The sequence below is a fragment of the Hyperolius riggenbachi genome, chromosome 5, assembly GCF_040937935.1.
Source record: "Hyperolius riggenbachi isolate aHypRig1 chromosome 5, aHypRig1.pri, whole genome shotgun sequence".
Taxonomy (NCBI): Eukaryota; Metazoa; Chordata; class Amphibia; order Anura; family Hyperoliidae; genus Hyperolius; species Hyperolius riggenbachi.
Window position 1 is genome coordinate 110164584 of NC_090650.1, and position 22919 is coordinate 110187502.

Sequence of the window (22919 nt, forward strand, 5' to 3'; positions counted from 1 at the left end):
TTGTTTTATAATTCAAACCACACAGGTCCTTACTATCCTGGTTCATTTTCCTTCATATTAACATTTTAAAATTTGTAATATTTCAATTTAAAGGATGGAAATAAAGTTTAGAGTCAATCAAACGCATTTTTAGTAGAGAAATATATATATTTACATAGAAAGAGGGACAAAAAGTCCTGAAAGAGAGACAAGTGAGAGGAGGAAAGAGGGACAGGGCTCCCAAAGAGGGACTGTCCCTCCAAAAGTTGGTAGCTATGCCAGCATATTTATACATTTGACCTTATCATCAGATCTATATTGCTACTGGTGTGGAAGGGAGCCACTGCATTATTTCTTTTATTACATCCATAAAACTTGTGTCTGAACAAGCTAGCTGTAACACAGCACAAACAGAGTGCGCAGAGTGTGCAGCTGGTTTGGCCCAGCGGCTTCCCGTATTGCCGGTGACGTAATGAGGATCATGTGATCGGGCTAGACCGGAGCCATCGGGCAGCCCAGGAAGCTGGCAGAGAACAGGGAGGCGGAGGAGGAGACCGAGGACAGGAGGCCGATCACCTGATATGTGCCCGTGACTGCCTGTGTGTTTGCGGTAATAGCGGGGCGCTGTACGGGGAGGAGGAGGGAAGGGAGGCCGGAGACCGGGAGGGGGCTGCTGCTGCTGACATGGAGCTGCGTGTTGTTATTTACATGGCGCCAAGCTCATCCACAATACAGCAGCAGCACTCCTCCCGGGAGACAGATGTCATCCATACCCTCTGCTGATCTCATCACCGCCAGCAGCCGGGGGAGGCCGGAGCCGCACACCGGGGAGAGGCAGCTCGTCCTCTCTCACAGCCTATAGGCAGGGCTGTCTGGTCATCTGTTCTGTGACTAATCATTCATCATCACTGCTTCTCTCCTTATCTGAGTTTCCCACAGACTACTAACTACTGCTTATGTTCTGTCCAGATGCTGATGACAGCAGTCAGTCAACTGGGGGAAGCTATGGTCTCATAGGCGTGTCTATAGCAGCCTCTGCTTCTGCAATAGAGTAACTCCAGTCACAGAAAAGGGACACTGTTATAGGCTATGTTGAAATTTTGAGACTTGGGCCTCTTTTCCATAGATGGCTGAACTGCTTATTTGTCGAGCAGCTAATTTGTCGACCGCTACAAGCGTCATTCTACTGCAGTTACATGCTGCCCAATGGCAGCATTCTGTGACACCACATGACCCGGCGGTAAAAACCCATCTCATGTTGCTTCTGCCATGCTCACTTTCAACTAGATGTGGGCCTGTCCACCGAGTACATTTGAAATCGGCGCCGGTAGACTTGGGCGCAGGATACAGCTGTTATATGGCTGATCCTGCTTCTGCACAAGTCCGGGCCGTGTTAATTACTATTCCCCCTCCAGGCCGCCATAGGTGGTGGGGAATTATTGTGATTTTTTTTTTTTTAAGCAACCTCGGCTCCGACTTTTGATGGCGCCGACGTTACTCACTGAGCGCCGCTATAGACTGATTCCCATTATAGTCTATGGTGGCGCCAGCTGCGCCCAAATCTAGCAGCACCGAAAAGCACTGCTCCGCTGTCCACCACCTGTGCAGTGCACTAGCAAATGCACAGCCAGTGGACAGGTGCAGCTGACAGGCTGTGAATTCATCACCTTAAGCTTCTGGTGGAAAGAGTCCTTATACTACTATATGAGTGTCCTCTCTTGCCTAACTCAAGTTGCTGGCTTTGCGCCTTAAGAAAATAGCAGGGTAGTGTACTGGTTACTTCTCTTGAGTTCCCTCTTGTTTAAATGTCTTTTCCTGAGTAACAACCACTGTGCAGTGGAGATGTAAAATTTGACATGACAATTTCTCTTGTCTACAATTGACCGGACACTTCTTTGAACTGAACATAAACTGCAGAAGACCAATCGGATTTGGATGGTTAATGATTGATACCTGCCAGGTTATTTTGCAATAGTTTCCAATTAGCCCTGTGCCAAGTTTCAATTCTGCCTACAGGAATTTTGCTTCCAGTGAAGCTAGACAATTGCATGCATGTAAAGAAGGCACCAGGAAATTTGGGAACAGGATGGCAAATTTCCCAGTGGTCGTAAATTACTATTCCCCCTCCAAAGCATCATTCAGTGGAGGTAAGACGCAATCCGGCTTCCAGCTTTTGCCTTGATTTTATCGTAATTTGGGTCTGTCTTTTGCCTGTGCCCAAATTGCTCACTGTTCTCAGCGGCCACTCGACACCCTTTTTACCTGACTTAAACAGAATTGCCTAAAGTCAACATTTTTGTGCCCATCTGTACTGTGTACACTTGGGCAAATAATTTGACTTTCTCATAGAGTTTTGACCTAAAGGAACCAAAATAAATGGGGAAGCTGGATCTTTGCACATCTGAAAATGATTAACTGACAGCTTGATTGAGCATTAGCTTCCAAGTCTGGTTAGCCACTAGGGATGGTTACTGATAAGTTAATAAGTTGATGCAGAATTATGCAATTTAATGTAAATGTATGCTGTTCTGAAAAGGAGCAATTGCAGCCAAGGTGGGATTTGTTTGGTCCATTTTTCAAGCTGCATAAATTTGCATATGAAATTTGCATCAACTTGAAATATTTACATATTGTTGACGTATTAAGCCTCGTCCGGATGTACCCAGCATGTCACCAAGCAGGGACTTGGGCAACAGTTCCGTGGCAGAGGCTGTATAGACATGATGTCACTAGCCTGCAGGTTAGCAATATGTTCTGTGTTTGTGGAGACTGGCATGTAGGCAATGTGCGACCCACTATGAAGCGGGAGGAGCGCAGATGAGCATAATGATTTTAGGCAGCGTTCAGAGAAGATCGCCATCATATTGTCACTGTACACACACACTAGATTCTTTAGTGGCCGACTCGACCAAGAGTAACCTAGGGGTGTATACAGATGGTAAGCCTTCTGTAATTCCAGTAATTGTACAGCACAGAAAACCTGCACAACTGAATTTTATACCATAGCACTATAGCTGTGTTTATGTTAGGTTCTCTGAGCTTAGAGTCCAGAAAAAAAATCAGCCATGAGGTGGGAGTGAGAGTGAATTAATGGCACATAGAAGTTTTGATTTTTAGATTTGTTTTTTTTTGTCTTTGTTCTTTTTGAAAATATCAGGTCAGAGGGATGTACTGCTAGTTTGAGCTCTGAGTGTTTTCGTGTGTAAACTAGTTTAGAGTTTGACAAGTTCTTTAAGCTCACAGAGAACAGTAAACAAATTAAAGGACAACTGTAACAAGAGTGATATGTAGGCTTCCATATTTAATTCCTGTTAAGCAATACCATTTGCCAGGCTATCCTGCTGATCTTCTGCCTCTAATACTTTTAGCCATAGACCTTAAGGCCCCGTTCATATCACGGAACACAGGCGCGTTCCGTTCAGAACACAACGCACAGGAACGCACGTCATGTGCGTCTCTGTGCGTTGCGTGGCTGATCCCATCACGGAACGCATGCAGTGTGAACATCAGACATTGCACTCTATGCAATGTCTGATGTCGTGCGTGTCGGCCACCTGCACGCGTTTCCAAAACGCGGCTGGAAACGCGTGCAGTGTGAACGGGGCCTAAACAAGCATATGCAGATCAGGTGTGTAGCCATAGACCTTGAACAAGCATATGCAGATCAGGTGTGTTTGACATTGTCAGATCTGACAAGATTAGTTGCATGCTTGTTTTTAGTGTTATTCAGACATAACTGCAGCCAAATACATCAGCAGGGCTGCCAGGCAATTGCTATTGTTTAAAAAAAAAAAAACAGCCTCTATATTCTTCTCACTTCAGTTGTCCTTTTAATGGAGGTGAAATCACAACTAATGCGCAGATGCAGTACGCGCCAGATGACGTGGACACGCAGGCACTAGTGCCTGTGCTGGTACAGAAGAGCCAACCCCACCGGCGGGTCGCGATCATTGTATACTGCGCCAGGCATGTAAGGATAATTCGAGGTTCTGGCAATAGAGTTATGATGACTCGGAGGGGGAATAGTATTTTACGCCACCAGGGATTTTAGCGTCTGTCATTCGTCTCACTATGCGCCCAGCTCGTTGGCGGTGTACATATACGTACGCAGCAGAGGAAGAGCAATATGAGCAACTCTCCACATAATTTTTAAGTTGTCCTTTCCAAACATGATGTAAGGGTCTGTTCACATTGAATGTGATGAGCACAATAAGTGTCCACTTCACATCAATATCCGATAAGGCCCAGACAACAGTCTGTTTCTGCTAGTGCGATCATATTTTGTTCTGCACCAATTTGGTGCAATAAATGAGGTTTGCGTTACTGTGGTCAGCACCTGCAGTTAGAACTTTATAAATATCATCAGGCTTACAGGTACAGGTTCTTGCAGTGCATGCTTCACTGCAGTTGCACTTTCCTTGACCGAGAAGCCCTGAACATCTGCCCCAGCCAAGTTCTCTCTAGTGTGTATTTGAGGCTTACAAGAGCCCTACATGTTTCCTTGAATGACTTGGCAATTTGTTGGTAACCAGCTTGTATATCCTTCTAATGGGCATGACAGATTTCTGGAACCAGGTGACTAATGTGCCAAAAATGTCCTGCTGTCACTGAAAGCATAACTCCACGTGAGCTTGTCTCTCCTAAAGCTAATTTGATCATGTTTCCATTAAGTGAACTTATTCCTCTTCAGTGCCTCTTTTTTCCCTTTTATCTCTTCTGTTGACCTGGTGAGCACTGGGGGCTGCTACTTTGTCTGTGTTTAGGAGGGTGATGCTCTGTCACAGGCTGCTGATGTAGCACTCTAGGTGTATTTCCAGGCCCAGAAATAGGATCATATTGCTTTCCATGTAATCCAGTAACCTGTTATGAAAAATTGTTTTCATTATATCCTGATATTGCTGAATGGGCCCTTTTATCTGTTCCAGTTTGGCTTTAGTGGCCTAGGATTTTGAGGCAGTGACCTATGCTTCATACTAAACCTAGTACCTATATTTTATGATAAAATTAAATGGACCTGGCTGAGTAATTCACTATAACACAAATGTCAATAACCAGCGCTATTGCTCTATCCACAGAGTTCCTGATGCCACAGCAATTCTAAAATCACAGCTGATCAGGCCCACCTGTATAGAAGGAGAGATGCTGCTGAAAAGCTCAACTCTTCATTACCAACCAGGTGGCAGCGCTAAAAAAAACCATAAAAAAAATGTAAGACACAAAAAAATTATGTGCCACCATGGAAGAGTATCCAATTTATTTTTTTAAAAAAATGCAACGTGTACAATTAAGATGTACCCTGAGTAAGGTGGAGTGGAGCATGTACTAGTTGTAACCTTGTATCAATGAATCCCATTGGCCGAGGGACGTCACCTGATAAAGAGGGCATCCCCCGTTGTGTCCTCTCTGCGGGCCGGTAGGACAGTGTGGTAGTTTGGAGACAACTGTGCTCGGAGGGACCTCGAGTTACGCAGTGCTGCTGGCCATGGCGCGTTCTAGGCGACTGGTCTCAGCTACATCCTCCACTCCAGCTTACACAGGGTATTGTACTTGCATGTGTTGTGTTTTTTTTAACAAATTGGATACTCTGCCATGGTGTTGAGTAGTTTTCTATATCAGAATTGGTCATACATTGTATAGTCATACAGGTGCATGGTTGGGACCTGGGGACTTAGTTATATAGCACAAGGTATACTATAACGATATTCTACTGTATTTAATGTTAATATCAATCATAAACAAGGTTATCAGGTCACAGTAATGACATAACTGACTACAATATTTGCTATTCCCGTTCCAGTAACCACAAATTTAGCCCATACACCTGTTCGCTACATATTCTGATCTCCCATAGTAACCAATAAAGGAGAAGTTTATTAGGTTTTGGGAGGTGAAATGTAAATGTTCTACTGATAGACACTTCCTAAATAAGGCCTAGAATGTTTATATTTGTACACAGAATTTAGCTTAAAGGGAACCTGAGATGTTGAAATATAGTGTATGTATATTTCCTGGGGCTTCCTCCATGAGGGCAGTGGCCTCCATCGCAGTCCTCTTTGGCCCCTCCGTTCTTGCGCTATGCCTCCCAGTAATCCAGCTGGCCACACTCTTCTGCGAGCACCCCTCCTCGCTCTCCCGCAGCCAGGAGCGTTCTGCATCTGCACTGTAGTATTGCGCATGCGCTACCGCACACCTGGAGACAGGAATGTGGCGGGGAAGCAGTGTGTGAAGCCTGGGACCTAAAGGAGCTGTTTTAGCTGTGCTTTAGAATCACTGGGTGGTCATGAAAATTAGCCAGGTGAAGCATCGGACAAAGAAGGGGCTAGAGAGAACATTGAATTGGACATATAGTCCTTTTCTTGCCAGCTGCTTGGCAGGACATGTTTGTTCTTTGATATGTACATTTTGCTATATGTACTTCTATTTGCAAGTGAGACTTCCGATTTTAACACTTCATATGCTTTGTAGATATTTACTTTTTATTAGAAGCTTATGCAAGCCATGCAAAATTGTCCTTGTTACTCATATGCTGGAAAGCTGCAGTGATGATTTAGCATTTGTTCCCTTTTCTTAGGAAAGACTTTCTGTTTACACGAACCAGGAAATTATTATTGTCATTTGAAGTAAGTCGCAGCTGGTCCTAAAAGAGTTCAAGTGGCATTCAATGGATGCTTAGCAACTAGTCTTTATAATCGGAGAGTTAGCTTTGTGTAGCATCTCTAATGCAGGTCAAAGACATGGTGATTAGACATGTGTATATATGGTTGCACCACCACTTAGTGATTTTCCACCCTTTGGATGGTCTTAGTAACTTAGGATTTTTCAAATAAACTAAAATAGGGCTGTTTTTCACTGTGAATCGTGATTGTGCTTTCAAACATACACCCTTCCACGTGTCGGCCTTGATTTCCGTGCGATCCGGCGGATGTAGAGCTCAATTGCGATTTTGCTATACTTAGTACAAGAATACAAATGCACAAAAAATACAGCAAGAACGATATTTGCAATTGGGCAAAATCCTGTTTCAAGCGCATCACACTTATTTAAATGTTCATGTGCGGTTTCCATTGGTCTTAAAGGACTCTGTGCTTTGCTAAGAGCCTGCAATAGGGCTTTAAATTACATTTTATATAAAGAAGTGCCTTATTTAGCAGGTAGCTATTCATAGTTTGTGACGTTTAGTTTGTCTTTAATGTAGCTGTGAAGTATTTTTAAAAATAAAAAAATAGATGCTTACCTCTGTAATTGTAAACCTCTGGATAGTTCAAAAGCTTTCTGCATCTTCTTACACCCCCCTGTTCCAGTAAAGGGCCCTCCTAAACTTATATGACCAGAGCAAGTGGAATAAGCTGCTTCTAACTACACTCCCGGCCGTGCATGATTTGGCATGCATAATTAAGGTCTGTGCATGGAGGAATAAGTCATGCACAAGCATCTTCGTTCTACTGGGTATGTACAGACCTAACTTGCGCATGCCCGGTTGGGATGCGCTCGTGCATGGCCGGAAGAAGTTTGCTCCAGGCAGATAAGTTTAGATCAGGCATGGTCAAACTTGGCCCTCCAGCTGTTGAGGAACTACAAGTCCCACAATTTATTGCAGGAGTCTGACAGCCACAGTCATAACTCATAAAGGCAAATGCATTGGGGGATTTGTAGTTCCTTAACAGCTGGAAGGCCAAGTTTGCCCATGCCTGGTTTAGATGGACCCTTCACTGGAACTGTAGGCTGCTGGTGGGGCCGGGGAGCCTCTGGACTATCCAGAAGTTTCCTTCTACTGAGGCAAGTATCTCATTTTTAATTTTTTACAAACGCCTCAGGTATCCTTCACACTATGGTCACGCAAGATTTATGTGGCTTAAAATGAACATTTTCCACAAATTTGAATGATAGTTTAGCATACTTGTGTCTAAAGCTACGTACACACATGCGACAACGATCGTTTGTTGTCAACGACGAACGGACTTTTAATTGATGAAAGAACGACCTAAGTAAAGTTAGTTTCCACTATAGCGTATCCGCATGCGGGCACTGCATGCGGATTCGCATACTCAATGTTAGTGGATGGGGCTGTTTCCACGTGTGCGGCGGCGGCTGCGTTTTTCGGTGCGGGAAAAATCTGCACGACAGGGTCGTCAGATTTCGCGTGCGGCAGGAATGCGTGCGAATCGCCGCTAATGCATTCAATAGGGAAATCGCATGCGGCTTTGTCATGCGGATTTCCCCGCGATTTCGCATGAAAGGCAATGGAACTTTACACAGGCAGTGACATGGTTAAATTCGCCTGGCTCCTTGCCATGCGAAATCGCATGTGAAATCGCGGGTAAATCCGCATGGGGAAACGCAGCTGCATGCAATTTCTTCAGCGGTGGAATCCAGGCGATTCCGCACCGCTACAGTGGAAACGAGCCCTAAAAGGTGTGTAACGATCTTATCGTTAGAAGGAACGTTACATCACGTAAAAGTAACTATTGCGCCTGCGCATAAAAATGAAAAGTTTCATGGAGAAATAGTGAAATGCGCATGTCAAGCCTAGTACGAACGATCGTTTCCAACGATGTACTACTTTTGCAAACGATCGTCGTTGGGAAAAATCCGCCAAGCTAGATCATTCGTTTTGAACGATCTAGCTCGTCCGTCGTTTGAAAAATAGCAGCCAACGACCATTAAGTCTAACGATCGTCGTTTGAAAGGATCGGGGAACGATCGGTTCAAACGGCTATAGTCGCATGTGTGTACGCACCTTTAGACATGGCAGCTTCTGTATGTTAATTGTACTTGTAAGCCACAGTGGGGTACCTCATGCTTACCTGCCACTCTCCTGAGAATAGAATGGGCTGTTTTGCAAAGAGCTGGTCAGGTTATTGATGCGGTACTGACAGGTAAAAGGTGAAAATTAAGGGTTGTATAGTTATAGTGTTTAATGATCAATACACTTCCCCAAAGACAATAGAGCTTTCCTGTAGTCACTTTATTCCTTAATTCAATTCAAGGGCTGGAATTTTAAGTCAGAAAGTTTAAACAGCAGCCAGGTCAATGTGATGTAAAATCTGTACATTCAGCTCCCAAGAGGAGAAATGATGACCTTTTGAACTTTTTAGCACTATAATGGCTTCTGATTGTCAGGAGAGCTACTGCTGCAATTCAACTTTCCCCAACTGCGCAGATAAAGTACTAGTTTGTTAAAGCGGTACACTGCGCTGGAAGTGCCTAATCTAACGCAAGTGCAGAACTATGTTACCGTGTGGGACCCGCAGGAAGTCATGTAGTCTATGGCGACGCAGGGTTTAAGTAAAGTTGGCAGCGCCCATGCGCATTTTTACAATACGCTTCCGCATACCTGAAGCAGGAAGTGACCGCAAGCGTGTGTCAATTCCTGCTTGGCTGGTGACCAGGCAGGGAACACTGTGTACTACCGCAGTGTTCCCTGAAGGCCTGTTTTTGGCAGCCTTAAACAAGAAGTGTTTCTTTGTTACAGCTGATACCAATCCTAAAGTAAATCTACACTATTCCTACTTCCAGATTCATGGAAGCAGACATATTTTTAACATTCTGTGCTTAGACAAAGCGCAACAGAGGATGTACCATCTACGGCAGCTGAAAAAGTTTGGCCTACCTCAAAATTTAATGGTGCAGTTCTACACTGCAATTATTGAATCCACCATAACATCATCTATGACTGTATGGTTTAGCTCCTGCTCAGCATTAGATAAGGGGAGGCTGCAGCGCATCATCCGATCAGCGGAAAGGATAATTGGCTGTAGCTTACCTTCCCTGCAGGATCTCTACGCTAGCAGGTGCAGAAAAAGAGCAACCAAAATTGCCTCTGACCCCTCTCACCCAGCTCACTCCATCTTCCAGCGCATGCCTTCAGGAGTAAGATTCCAGTCAATCGCTACCAAAACCTCCAGACACAGGAACAGCTTTTTTCCTCAAGCGGTAGCCATACTTAATGCTGAACCACGTTAGAGCTGCTAGGACTTGATAGTAATCAGCACAGAACTGTAAATGAACAATTCTCACATTGCTTACTGCCACTATACTTATAATGTCCTTGACTTGTAATATGCCCACTGTCTGCCCTTGAATTGTTTTTGTTTGTGTTTGTGTTTGTTAAGCAACTGCCAAGACAAATTCCTTGTAGGTGCAAACTTACTTGGCGAAATAAATTTAATTCTGATTATAAATGAGCTTATCTGCCATGGCAGTCGTGTGACACAGGGGAGAGATAAAATTACAACTTGTGATTAGACACAAAGGGGGGGGGGGGGGGGAATTAAACAGACTATTAAATTCTCTAAATGCACACAGGGTGCATTTCTCTGTTTTCCTTCTGTCCTGTGCAAGAATTCAGGACCACCTAAACCCTTGCAATTTGCATTAAGTTACTAAGAAGGTCTGCGTAGTGATGACAAAGTTTATATTTTTGTTGTTGTTGTTTTTCTTCAAACATTTGTGTCTTTGACGGTTCCCTCTAGAAAATATAAATATTCAGATTAGTGATTCACCCCCCCCCCATCTAGATCAGGGGTATAAAACTCAATTACATCAGGAGTCAAAATCTGAAAAACCTTAATTCTAAGTGTGGACCAAAATATTAAGATTTAAAGGCACTGAAGCGGAAAAAAAATTGGGATATGATTTGTATGTGTAGTACATCTAAGAAATAAAACAGCAGCAGACACATAAGTCTAATATTGTTTCCAGTACAGGAAGAGTTAAGAAACTCCAGTTATGTATGCAAAAGAGCCATTGAGCTCCATGACTTTCAAAGTCGCAGAGAGCTCTTTCTTCTGAAGCTTGATATCTCAACTGTCAGTCACTTTTTCTTTTTCTCTCCAAAGGACAGTTCAAAAGTTCGCTGGCCTGCTCTCTAAAATCATTTAGAATGCTGAGTAGTGTGTAAACTGCAAATATTAGAGAATGAGGCAATGTTTTAAAAAACACTAACTGAAAATAAAAAATATAAGAATATTTTCTTTGCTTTTAATGTTCTAGTAATTATCCATACTACACAACCAATTCATTATATCATATTTATTTTTTTTTCGCTTCAGTGTCTATTTAACAGCAGGGAGTCTCTGCTGAACACAACAGGTCCAATACCTGAATGTGGCTACTGCACTGGTGTGTCCTCTGGATGGGAAGGCAGGCTGCTGTCATGGGGGAGATAATGGAGAGCACCACCTTGTGCTGTGGCTGGATAGTGAACTAGTTAAGGGCTCTGCCTCTGACACAGGAGACCAGGGCTCGAACATCGGCTCTTCCTGTTCAGTAAGCCAGCACCTATTCAGGAAGGAGTCCTCGGGGTGGACTCCCTAGCACTGCTACTGTGTACTGAGCGTGTCCTAGTTTGCTTCAGCTCTTGCGCGTTGACTCCGCCAGGAGAAAAGTGCAATATAAATGTCCTCTGTCTTGTCTATTCCACAAATCTGCCCACAGCAAATTAGAAGTTATATTTGGCTTGTAGAATGTTTAGACGATTGGGGTGGCAGCTGCAAACAGCTAATGACTGTTCTGCATAAAAGGAATTTGCATGCAGCTTTTGTCGATGTGGACCCGAAGGTCAAAGACACCGTGCTTTTAATTGCGCACCGCGCGTGCCTGCCAGATGTAGATCTTTCCGTTACCTATATATGACCAATTACAATGGGTGCTGGGGAAGGTGTGCACATAGCAAAAAATGGTCACATGCGTATATCGGCTATGGCCTGTTGTCTCCATGGAAATGCTGGACTCTGCCAGGGTGAACTACTATGCTGTAACTTCCTGTTTGCTGAGAGCACATTTATGGCAGGGTTGGTGCTCTCCATTTCTTTTATTTCTGGTTTCAATTCTGCACATTTGAAGCCCTTATGGGCCACATGAAATGGAGTGAGCTAGATTTGGCCTGTGGCTCTTGAATTGGACACCTGTGATGTAGATGTTTTCTTTTTAAAGGGAACCTAAACTGAGAAGGATGTGTGTTTTTTTTCCTTTTAAAATAATACCAGTCGCCTGACTCTCCTGCTTATCCTGTGTCTCTAATACTTTTAGCCACAGCCCCTGAACAAGCATGCAGATCAGGTGCTCTGACTGACTGGAGTCAGACTGGATTAGCTGCATGCTTGTTTCAAGTGTGTGATTCAGCCACTACTGTAGCGAAAGATCAGCAGGACAGCCAGGCAACTGGTATTGTTTAAAAGGAAACATCCATACTCCTCTCAGTTTAGGTTTCCTTTAATCAGTATTGCATGTCTCCAGTCCTTCATCTAAATGGAGAAAAGTAGTCACTCTGTTCTTTGGTATCATTATGTATTCCATGCTAAACATAAACCACAGAATGCAAAGGTGAGAGATGTCTCAGGAGCTTGGAGAGACTACTATAGACAAGCATGTTAAAGGGGCACTACAGCGAAAAACTGTAAACTTTAAAATATGTGCAAACATATACAAATAAGTACATTTTTTTTCTATAGTAAAATGAGCCATAAACTACTTTTCTCCTATGTTGCTGTCACTTACAGTAGGTAGTAGAAATCTGACAGAAGTGACAGGTTTTGGACTAGTCCAACTCTTTATAGGGGATTCTCAGGGATATATTTTTTCAAAAGCACTTAGTGAATGGCAGTTCTGTCCAACTGCCAAAAAGCTGTGTAGTGAGCAGGGAAGCTGGCCAGCATCATTGTTTAAATCCTTTTCAGGAATATATTTATAAAGAATAAAAGACTTGCCGAGAATCCCCTATGAAGAGATGAACTAGTCCAAAACCTGTCACTTCTGTCAGATTTCTACTACCTACTGTAAGTGACAGCAACATAGGAGAAAAGTAATTTATGGCTCATTTTACTATAGAAAAAATGTACTTATTTGTATATGTTTGCACATATTTTAAAGTTTACAGTTTTTCGCTGTAGTGCCCCTTTAAAGGCAGGCTAATGCTATGCTCACACTAGACACAAAATGGACCGTTTTCCAGAACCGAGACAAACGAATAAATAGAAATATAGACTGATTCTATGTTATCAATCGTTAGTTAAGAAATGTCAATTTCCAATATATCCATTGCAGTAACCGAGTGCCAAGTCCTGTCTTACACGACTTTTCCAGACACTGTATATGCTGCTTATGCTGAGGAACACTGTGTAAAGTCTATAGAAACCTCCTACGTATGGTCACACTACACTAGCGGTTTCAAAGTAAAATAGACTTGACGACATCTACCCCCAGACCCCCCCCCCCCCCCCCCCAGAATCCGGTTCACAAGTCAATTACATTTTCCAAAAAGACACTAGATGCGTACCAAGATAAAGGTCCATCGGTGTCTTGCTTTCTGAGTCACAATGAACATAAAGGAACAAGATTCAGGAGGCCTTCTGTGTTGGGAGAAAAACACAAAAAAAGACCGGCTGAAATTTGCTAATATGGAAGTTGACAAGCCATATGCATCTGTAAGAATGTGCAGATGAGACAAAACTGGAGCTTTTGGTAAATCAGATCATATCTATGTCCACAGACATGAAAAGAAATGCGCACCATACGTGTTGTAAAACATGAAGGTTGCTCGCTTATGCTTTGAGGCTGTTTTGCTGTGTCTGGCATGGGGCGTGCATGAGATTATGCAGGGAACACCAATATCTTTCCAGAGCAAATCATACTGCCCAGCGTCAGAGATCTTTGCCTCATTTACAGGTGATGGCCCTTCCAACAGGATGATGACCTAAAACACAAAGCTAAAAGCATTCAAAAATGCTAAGTACGAAACATTGCCCAATTTGAATTCTATCAGATATCTATGAAAAGAACAAATATGCAGTCTGCAGAAAGCACCCGTAAGGCTCCTTACTCACTCCTGCTGCAGCTTGTTGCGGCCATGAAATTCTGTCAGACAGACCACAGTACCCGCGGTGTGACAGGCGCAGTACTGTTCTCCGACGGAGAGAGCGTACTGCGTTTGTGTAGACTGGCCGTGACTGGTCATAGTTACGGTACCCGATACCGGAGCTGGAGAAGACTGAGGACGGCGGCGTGGGAGCGATCCGTGTGGATGGGGCTGGAGGAAGCCCCAGGTATGTATAAATCTTTTAATTTACTTCATCTCTGGTACACTTAAAAGGACATAAGATGACTAGCGCCAATTACCTTTATCAGTCTCAAGCAGGGCAGTGGAGTCCAAATAGTACAAAAATCATCCGACTCAGTTTATGTGTGTGTGTATGCTGAGACGTGGCATATCAGATAGCATTCTTGCCTTGCAGTGGTAGGGTCCCTGGTTCACAAGCAGTGTTCTCCCCAGAATTTTTTCCCAGCCGGGTTGCGTGAAAAAGTAGCCGGGTGGGGCGAGATGAGAGAATACAGGGCCGGTGTTGTGTCTGATTACGCTGCCTGTGGATTTGCGCTGCCCCGCATGCACAGTAGGAGACTGTGCGGCCACATTTCCTATTTCATAATGCTGCTGATGGTAACATAATAGATCTCTCCACTTCCACACATCCTATACTCCTCAACTTTTCAGGGTAGGGAGGGGATCGTTCGAACTGCCTCTATACAAAATTGCAGCCCCTGAGCCCCACTGGTTACCGAGATAGGTTTCTCTAATCTATCTCCTGAACCAGCGGGGCTCGGGGGCTGCAATTTGGCATATAGGTAGTTCGGGGGATCCTCTCCCTTCCCTGAAAATTTGAGGAGTGTTAGATGTGTGGAAGCGGAGATATTTATTATGTTACCATAAGCAGCATAATTAACTTCACACTGCGCGCGCGTGCTGCTCAGTGTGGAGGGGAGCTTCCGGGCAGCGCGATCAGACATTACACCGGCACATCTCTGCACAATTCTGCTTACAGCAAAGGAAGGAAGTGGCCAATGACAGCCGGGTGCTCACAAAAACTAGCCGGGTGGAGCACCCAGCTAAAAGAGCCTGGGGAGAACAATGGGGCCAAGACACTATCTGCATAGAGTTTATATGTTCTCCCTGTGTTTGCATGGGATTCCACCAGGGAATCCGAATTTTTTTATTTTTTTTTTACCACATACTAAAACCTTACAGATGGGGAAGTTGGCCTTTGACTACAAGGAGCATAACACAAAGACTATGGTAGGGATTAGATTGTAAACTCCTCTAAGGGACAGTTGGTGAGCGCTATATAAATACACCATAACCTTTTATTTTTCTCTTGAAATAATGGGTCGTAAAATGTCAATGCCATAACCCACATCTGCGCTCATGTTAAGTGTTTAGAATTGGTAGTTTGTGTAAAACCATACATTTCATAGACCCTGCCACAATCTAAAGAATTTAAAGCATTAATGCATTTTCAGTATCATATGTTTAACAGTGTGATAAGTGTAAGCTGTAATGCATCACAAGACTTATATGGCAAGTTAATGATCTTTGTTCTATTGATTTTTCGTTGTTAGTGACGGAATAGCCCTTTCAGACATATTTTTTCTTCTTTTGCTTGACCTATGGGGTTTATAGAAAATTAGTATGCACATTTGTATAGAAATTTGGTTGCTGTACAGTGCAGTAACTTAAGGAATATCTGTAACTGATGTAATTCTTTTCTGCCTGATGTTTACTTCTGGTATAGCACTGTATGCACAGGTATTGTCTTTTTTTCTGAATATTTACATTTAATGATGGGTGGAAACTAAGTTTATTTGCCATCTCTGAAGCAAACTGCTACATTTTCCATAAACTATTTAATCACTCAAATAGTCTGTTGGAAAAATAATTCCTTTAGTTGATATTTTCTCTTGACATGTCTGTATAGCAATGTTTGTATTGTAGCTCCAAAGCAGTTCAGTATCTGGATCCTGTCATCTTTTCTCCTGAAGTTTCTCACAGAAGGTGGTTAGCTTTGACTATCTATAGTGTGTGTGTGTGTGTGTGTGTGTGTGTGTGTGTGTGTGTGTGTGTGTATATTACTTTTAGCTACCTATACTGTGTATACCATACTACTATATGGGGGTGGGGTAATCTCTGGCTACCTACCAATACTGGGGGGTACCTATCCTGGAGAGGGGGGGACAACACTTACATCAAAATTTTGCTATGCTTATCCCATGTTTTCTAACTACGCCCCTGGCTGTGGCACTGCCCTTTCATGCTGTACCCCTTTTTTATTGTTCTGTTTTCTATACATTTTAATTGTTTCAGTAAATATTGTTTGTTTTCACTTGGACTAAACTAACGCTTTTTACTTATGGTGTTCAAACGTATGGACAAGCATAGTGGCTAAGTGATAAGCAGTGCCTCCTTCCAGCAGCAGATTTCCAGGTTTGAATTTCATCCAGTGCACCAGCTGCATGAAGTATGTACCCTTCTGATTTGCATGGGATTCATTCCTCCAGTTCCCACCCACATCTCCCCCCCAAAAAAAACATGAGTAGGTTAGGTGTCATCTCTTAGATAAACTGTCCTTTGCAAAGACTTTTAGAAAAATACAATGCTATTCAAATTAAGAATACAGTGGTCATTTTCTGTTTTCTTGAACTGTCATATTGCGATGTACAGAATGCTTTTACGTGTGCATTTTACTGTAACTCGAAAGTTCAGCTGATTCCTAACTTGTTTCTATTTGTGTGCATACTAGTGCCACCATCAGAGGTCCTCCTAGTCCTATTAATAATCCCATTATAGCTGCAATGTGGCACAGATTTTTAATGTCACTGTTGGAATTAAGCTGGTGAATGGCACAATGAGGCAGCGAGAGCGTTTTAAACACATTTAGAAATCAGTGAGGAGTGCAAAGTAAGGTTACAAATGTATAAATGCAGAACTTCATCGTTTCTTTTTCAATTATTGTGGCGGATCTGTAGTATTAAGCAACATGGTGAATAAGTGGGCTACAATAGGGCAGGTTTACCCAGAAGACTATCTGCATGAGTTTTCTGTAAAACACACACACACACACACACACACACACACACACACACACACACACACACACACACACACACACACACACACACACACACACACACCCCCCTCACCCTGCTCCACCGCTATTCAGCCCATAAAGTCCTTAAACTTATTGGGAGTCGAGATATAAAAAAAAAACCAGATACTTAGAGGGTAGGCTCTGGGTCCTAATGAGCACTCATTCTCCTCTCCCCAGTGCCCGTAACAGCACAGGGTATCCCGTAGCCGCATTGGACCAATATGGTCAAATGCTTCTGTCTCCGACACCAAAGGGAGGCTTTAGACAGGCAGCTCCATACTGCGCACACGCAAGCGCAGTATGAAGCTGCCTGTCTTCGGGAGGACTCTGCCCCCAAAGACTTCAGAAATTACCCGCGACGGGGGATTCAAACGGGGAAGCCAGTGCTGCACGGAGGGCATCGGGAGAGGAGGACTCAGAGCCTTCCCTCTCCTTGTCTGGCTTTTTTTAATCTAGCTTCCCAATGACTTTAAGTCGGGACCAGTCGGAGCATGCGCAGTCTGGCTGTGTGCTCACCCCCCATTGTGGTCCCGCCACTGGGTGCGTTCTGCGCAGTAGTACTGTGCAGCCGCAGAACTCTCCCGGTGACAGGAGCGCGATGGGGCATGCACAGTATGCACCAGACTGAAGGACTTTAGGGCCAGAATAGCGGAGGATCCAGCTTGTGCAGGACGGTGGCGAGGGAGCGATCAGCCTGAAGGGGGCTGGAGGAAGCCCAGACAGGTAGAATTTTTTTTTTCTTTTTTTTTTATATCCCATTCTCAGGTTACCTTTTAAAGCGGAACTATAGAAAAAAAAGGGGGATGGGGGGGGGGGGGGGGGGGACAATACATTGCAAAGTGGGAAGTTAAAAATAAAGGAGAGATCAAGAAATGGTTGATATTCGCGATGTAATTTGTTCATAGTTTTTCATCTTTACTACTGGCAGACTTGGGGGAAAAAAAGATGTTACCAGCTGCCGTTATCTATAACCACATCCCCTAACAATGTGATAGGCTGAAAGGTGTTTTTTTTTTTTTTGTAGTAGATATATATACATACACAAAGGGCTGTGGAGTCGGAGTCGCAGCCATTTTGAGTACCCGGAGTTGGTGGTTTCATAAACTGAGGAGTCTGAGTTGGAGTCGGAATATTTTTGTACCGACTCCACAGCCCTGCATACACACATACATGCACAAAGGGAGATGCTGGCATGTGAATCTGTTCCTTTAAATATTTGATCGATCTTGACTAAATCAGTTGAAAGTATCGATGAGACAAGATGGAAAATCTAGGCCAATTGGGGGGGTGCATGAGTATATGTTCCTATAGATAATTTGTAATACTTGCTATACTCACCAAGACATCCATTTGCAGCTGACCATAAAAGAATCATTGGTGTTGCTCTCATGCTCGCAATTCTGCAGCTGCAATGATCTGATCTCCAAATAAATATTACAATACGACTACTGCTAATAATTACAGTGTATGCACATCGCTACTTGTTTTTGGAACTTGGCCTTTGAAGGTGAGCATATTCCAAACACACACCGTCAAGTGTAATAGAATTATTAGCTGCAGATGTCTCTTAAATTATTTATCCTTTCTCCTTAACATGCCATTATGCTTTGAGTCATTTATAAATATTTATACTATCCATTATTTTTTTCTTTCAAGGCACTGTAAAAGACCCCAGGAGAGGCAGGTGAACAGAAGGGCATAGCTTGTATCCAAGTGTAGCTCAGTTCACAAGCTAGTATGGAGGTTTGAAGGAAATGCCTATTTCACTGCAGGCAGTTCCTTTTATTTATCATGATCTGAGCATCAGTTGATTTGTTGTGGTAACAACACTTACCAATCCTTTCTGTGTATTTAGACTTGCTGCAAATCACAAAACATGTGTTTTCTTCTACTTCAAGGGGCTGTCTATCACAAAACACTATAGACCATAGGTTGTTTTGGTGCACATACCCTCTTTCACATTTCACTCAAGTACTTCACTGTGGTAGGATCAACATGCAAAGTATAACAAGTTAACACTATTGGGGGAGTAGGCCAAAAAATAAATTAACTAATCAAAGACCTTAATAGAGGAAAATTCGTAGTAAAAAAAATTGATATAACTTATGGCTAAACTGGTGTGCTGGATCTTTAAAGGATACATGAGGCAACTAAAAGAAAATTCATTTACTTACCTGGGGCTTTCTCCAGCCCCTAAAAGGCTATGCGCTCCTCTCCGCAGCTCCACTCTCAGCCAGTGTCTTGAGATCCCCTCCGTGGCGACCCGGCCTGGTCGGCGGCTCTGTGCATGCGGGTGTGTGCGGCCATGCTCCCGTGGCAGGGAGCGTTCTGCGAAGAAGCCGCCGACCTGGCTGCTGGGTTGGCGGTCACTACAGAGCAGACCCCAGGACACTGGCTGAGGGAAGAGCTGCAGCGAGGGACACATAGGCTTCTAGGGGCTGGAGGAATCCCCAGGTAAGAATCAGATTTTCTTTTAGTTGCCTCATGTATCCTTTGACAGCAAAGGCCATGGGCATTGTTTTCCTGTTTACCTCTCTTACTGGGAGCTTCTCTGTCGTCCCTCCTCTCCACCATATAGCAACAGTACACATCAGTCGGCTGTAGCCAAGGGACACATCTGTATGAGTTTGTGACCAGAAACACTTTGGTCACTTTGATCGAGTCCCGATCCCTACTGGTAATAGTCCCTATTGCCCATCGCTACTACCATACCACTAATTCAGAGCACTCAGTGGATAAGGCACTCTTATTCACTCTTTTGACCAGTCCAGGGGTCTGCAACCCGCGGCTCCGGAGCCGCATGCGGCTTTTTCACCTTCGCCGCGGCTCCTAGGTGGCTCCGGTGTCAGTGGCTGCGCCGCGCGTGTGACGTGTGCTATCGCTGGCCGGAGGCCGCCGGACCAGTGCAGTGCAGGGCTTCGGGCGGCCATTTTCCCGTAGCCCTGCAGTGTAATGCAGGCAGGACGTGACGTAGGAAGAGGATCGTGGGAGTTGCGCGCCACAAGGTCGGAACTGGAGGTCGGGACAGGAGGAGATCGTGACAGGAGGTCTTCTGACTAGGTGAGTAAATGGGTTTTTCTTTTCAGATCTGCTGAAGGATTGTGCATATTGGGGTCAGATCTGCTGAAGGATTGTGCATATTGGGGTCAGATCTGCTGAAGGATTGTTCATATGGGGGTCAGATCTGCTGAAGGATTGTGCATATGGGGGTCAGATCTGCTGAAGGATTGTGCATATGGGGGTCAGATCTGCTGAAGGATAGTGCATATGGGGGTCATATCTACTAACGATTTGTGCATATGGGGGTCATATCTGCTGAAGGATTGTGCATATGGGGGTCATATCTGCTAACGATTTGTGCATATGGGGGTCATATCTGCTGAAGGATTGTGCATATGGGGGTCATATCTGCTAGATTTGTGCATATGGGGGTCCTATCTGCTGAAGGATTGTGCATATGGGGGTCCTATCTGCTGAAGGATTGTGCATATGGGGGTCATATCTGCTAACGATTTGTGCATATGGGGGTCATATCTGCTGACGATTTGTGCATATGGGGGTCATATCTGCTAAAGGATTTGTGCATATGGGGGTCATAACTGCTGAAGGATTGTGCATATGGGGGTCATATCTGCTGAAGGATTGTGCATATGGGGGTCATAACTGCTGAAGGATTGTGCATATGGGGGTCATAACTGCTGAAGGATTGTGCATATGGGGGTCATATCTGCTGAAGGATTGTGCATATGGGGGTCATATCTGCTGAAGGATTGTGCATATGGGGGTCATATCTGCTAACGATTTGTGCATATGGGGGTCATATCTGTTAACGATTTGTGCATATGGGGGCCATATCTGCTAACGATTTGTGGATATGGGGGTCATATCTGCTGAAGGATTGTGCATATGGGGGTCATATCTGCTAACGATTTGTTTTATAATGGTTTTGCGTCTCCCAGTTTTTTTCTCTTTTCGGGAACGGGTCAAAGTGGCTCTTTATGTCTTAAAGGTTGCAGACCCCTGGACCAGTCTATTAAAGTGGACCTGTATGGAAAAAGTGCTCTAAGTAGGTACTAACCTCAGTATGGGGAAGCCTCTCCCCCATCCTTGCCTACACCGATACACCCCCCTCTGTCTGCTGCAGCTTCCCATCACATGACATGCATTCAGAGCCAGAGGTATGCAGCATAGTGTGGTGCTGTCAGGAAGAGGAGACCCAACACAGCACTGGAGCAGGTGAATACTAAACTACTCCACTGCACCACTCTGCAGAAGAGGGAGGAGCGGGATGCCTCCCTCCCTCCCCAGTTACCATGGTTAGGCCACTATATTCGAGACGATTTGGCCTGTGGCTTAGACTATGTTTTAGATTTTTGGCCCCTTACATTATTGAGTTTGACACCCCTGCTTTAGAGTATCCCTTAACACATAGCAGCTTTGCAGAAACTGTCCTATGAGAACTTCAGTTTCTGAGGCTTCAGGTGAGAACTTCTTGCTTCAAGGAGAGTTCTTCCACAAAAGCTTCAGTTGTAGTTTGCTAATAGAATACATTTATTCTTGGCCAAATAATGTAGTTCATATATACAAGTACTGTGATGTGAAAGGAGTTTATATATGCAGACTTGGAATGTAATGATAGGTCCACCTTGTGTGTTTGTATACAATATTGTCACAGTTGGTGCCACTAATGAATATGCTTTTGTTTTGTTCCAGATCTAACTAGACCTAGCTTACCAGTGAATACGTTTTTGTTGTATAAATAAGCTTTTCATACCCAAGGCATTTACCTCCTATTCACTAATATTTTAAAGTTAACTTCCAGGGGTGTAAGTAGAAATCATTGGGGCCCCCTGCAAAATTTTGGTTGGGGTCTGCGTGCTGTACACAAGACCCTGCTGCACACTGAATAGGGACTGCCTACAACTATTTGTTTGCAAAACTTTGTATGATTCCTTATCAGTGGCTGAGCGGATGCAGTCATTAGAACAATTGTGCAGAGAGCAGAAAGCTGTCTATCTGTGTCCTTAGTTGTCAGTCTCGCAGGACAGGGAAAATAAACTTCTCCCATAGAACCTCCTGCGGGTTCTGGGCCCCCCCTGCAGCTGCATCCTTTGCAGGGTCTATTGTTACTCCCCGGGAGACTTCATATGAGGAATAGGGAACATAGCGTTACTACTGATAAAATATATATATATATCTCTCTCTCTATCATTTGCCTGGATGTTATGCTGGTCTTCTGCCTCAATCTGGTGCCTCTTGAGTTCACTAATCAACAAATTTGCAGATAAGGCAACCTTAAAAAATTCTCTCTCCTCACCCCCTCTTGATAGAAAGTCTAGATGGCAGACACAATTTCCAGGACGTCTCAGGACAGCAACCCTGAGACTTGTCTCCCTCCATTTCCAACTGGACAGGATACTAGTTAAAAGAATTAACATAATTGATTAGGCAGGCAGGCACACTACATAAGGCAGCATTCCCTTACCCTCATCAGTTGTTTTCCTGTCCATCAGGATGCTGGTTGTGTGGGGAGAGCTGGCCAACCATGATAGATTTCAGGAGCCGCGGCATACAAGTGTCCCCTATGTCAGCGCTGGTCAGGCGAGCCAGCGCGGGTGCTTGATGTCTGCATCGGCTTCTCCCCCAGTCTGTGTTACACGCCGGAGCGGCTTCCGCTGAAGGACGCGCACAGGAGGACATGTGACTTCCACATTACGTGACCAAGGAGGAAGTAGAATGCTTTCCATGGCTCGGCGTGCATCCCAGCGGACATCTCGCCGCATTTAGCCGCTGATTGAGCTAGTCTGCTCGGTAAGGCGGTGGATTTCTAAGGTAAAGCAAACCTTTTCATTATGTTTGAGCGGAAACCTTCAGGTGACCTATTCAAGGGTTGTGCATCCTGGTCAGTCTTGTGTATGCTGGCCATGGAAGCGTCCGCAGGCTCTTGCTCCCATAGTTCTGAGGAGTCAAGCTCCACTCCCTCTCTGGTATGTGTCTTTGGTTATGTCTTTATACCGGCCATTA

General features: G+C 44.2%; 1 protein-coding gene across 4 annotated transcripts in view; it reads left to right on the top strand.

Annotated features, from left to right (window-relative positions):
• The first annotated feature begins 453 nt into the window (after nucleotides 1-453).
• RAB5A (RAB5A, member RAS oncogene family) overlaps nucleotides 454-22919 on the top strand; it is a 62694-nt gene continuing 40228 nt past the window's right edge. For 2 of the 4 annotated variants that reach the window (XM_068236118.1, XM_068236117.1), the window contains exon 1: nucleotides 454-589. The gene's annotated coding sequence lies outside the window, so the exon portion shown is untranslated. The remainder of the gene's footprint in view (nucleotides 590-22919) is intronic. The other 2 variants (XM_068236120.1, XM_068236119.1) reach the window with 1 other exon arrangement.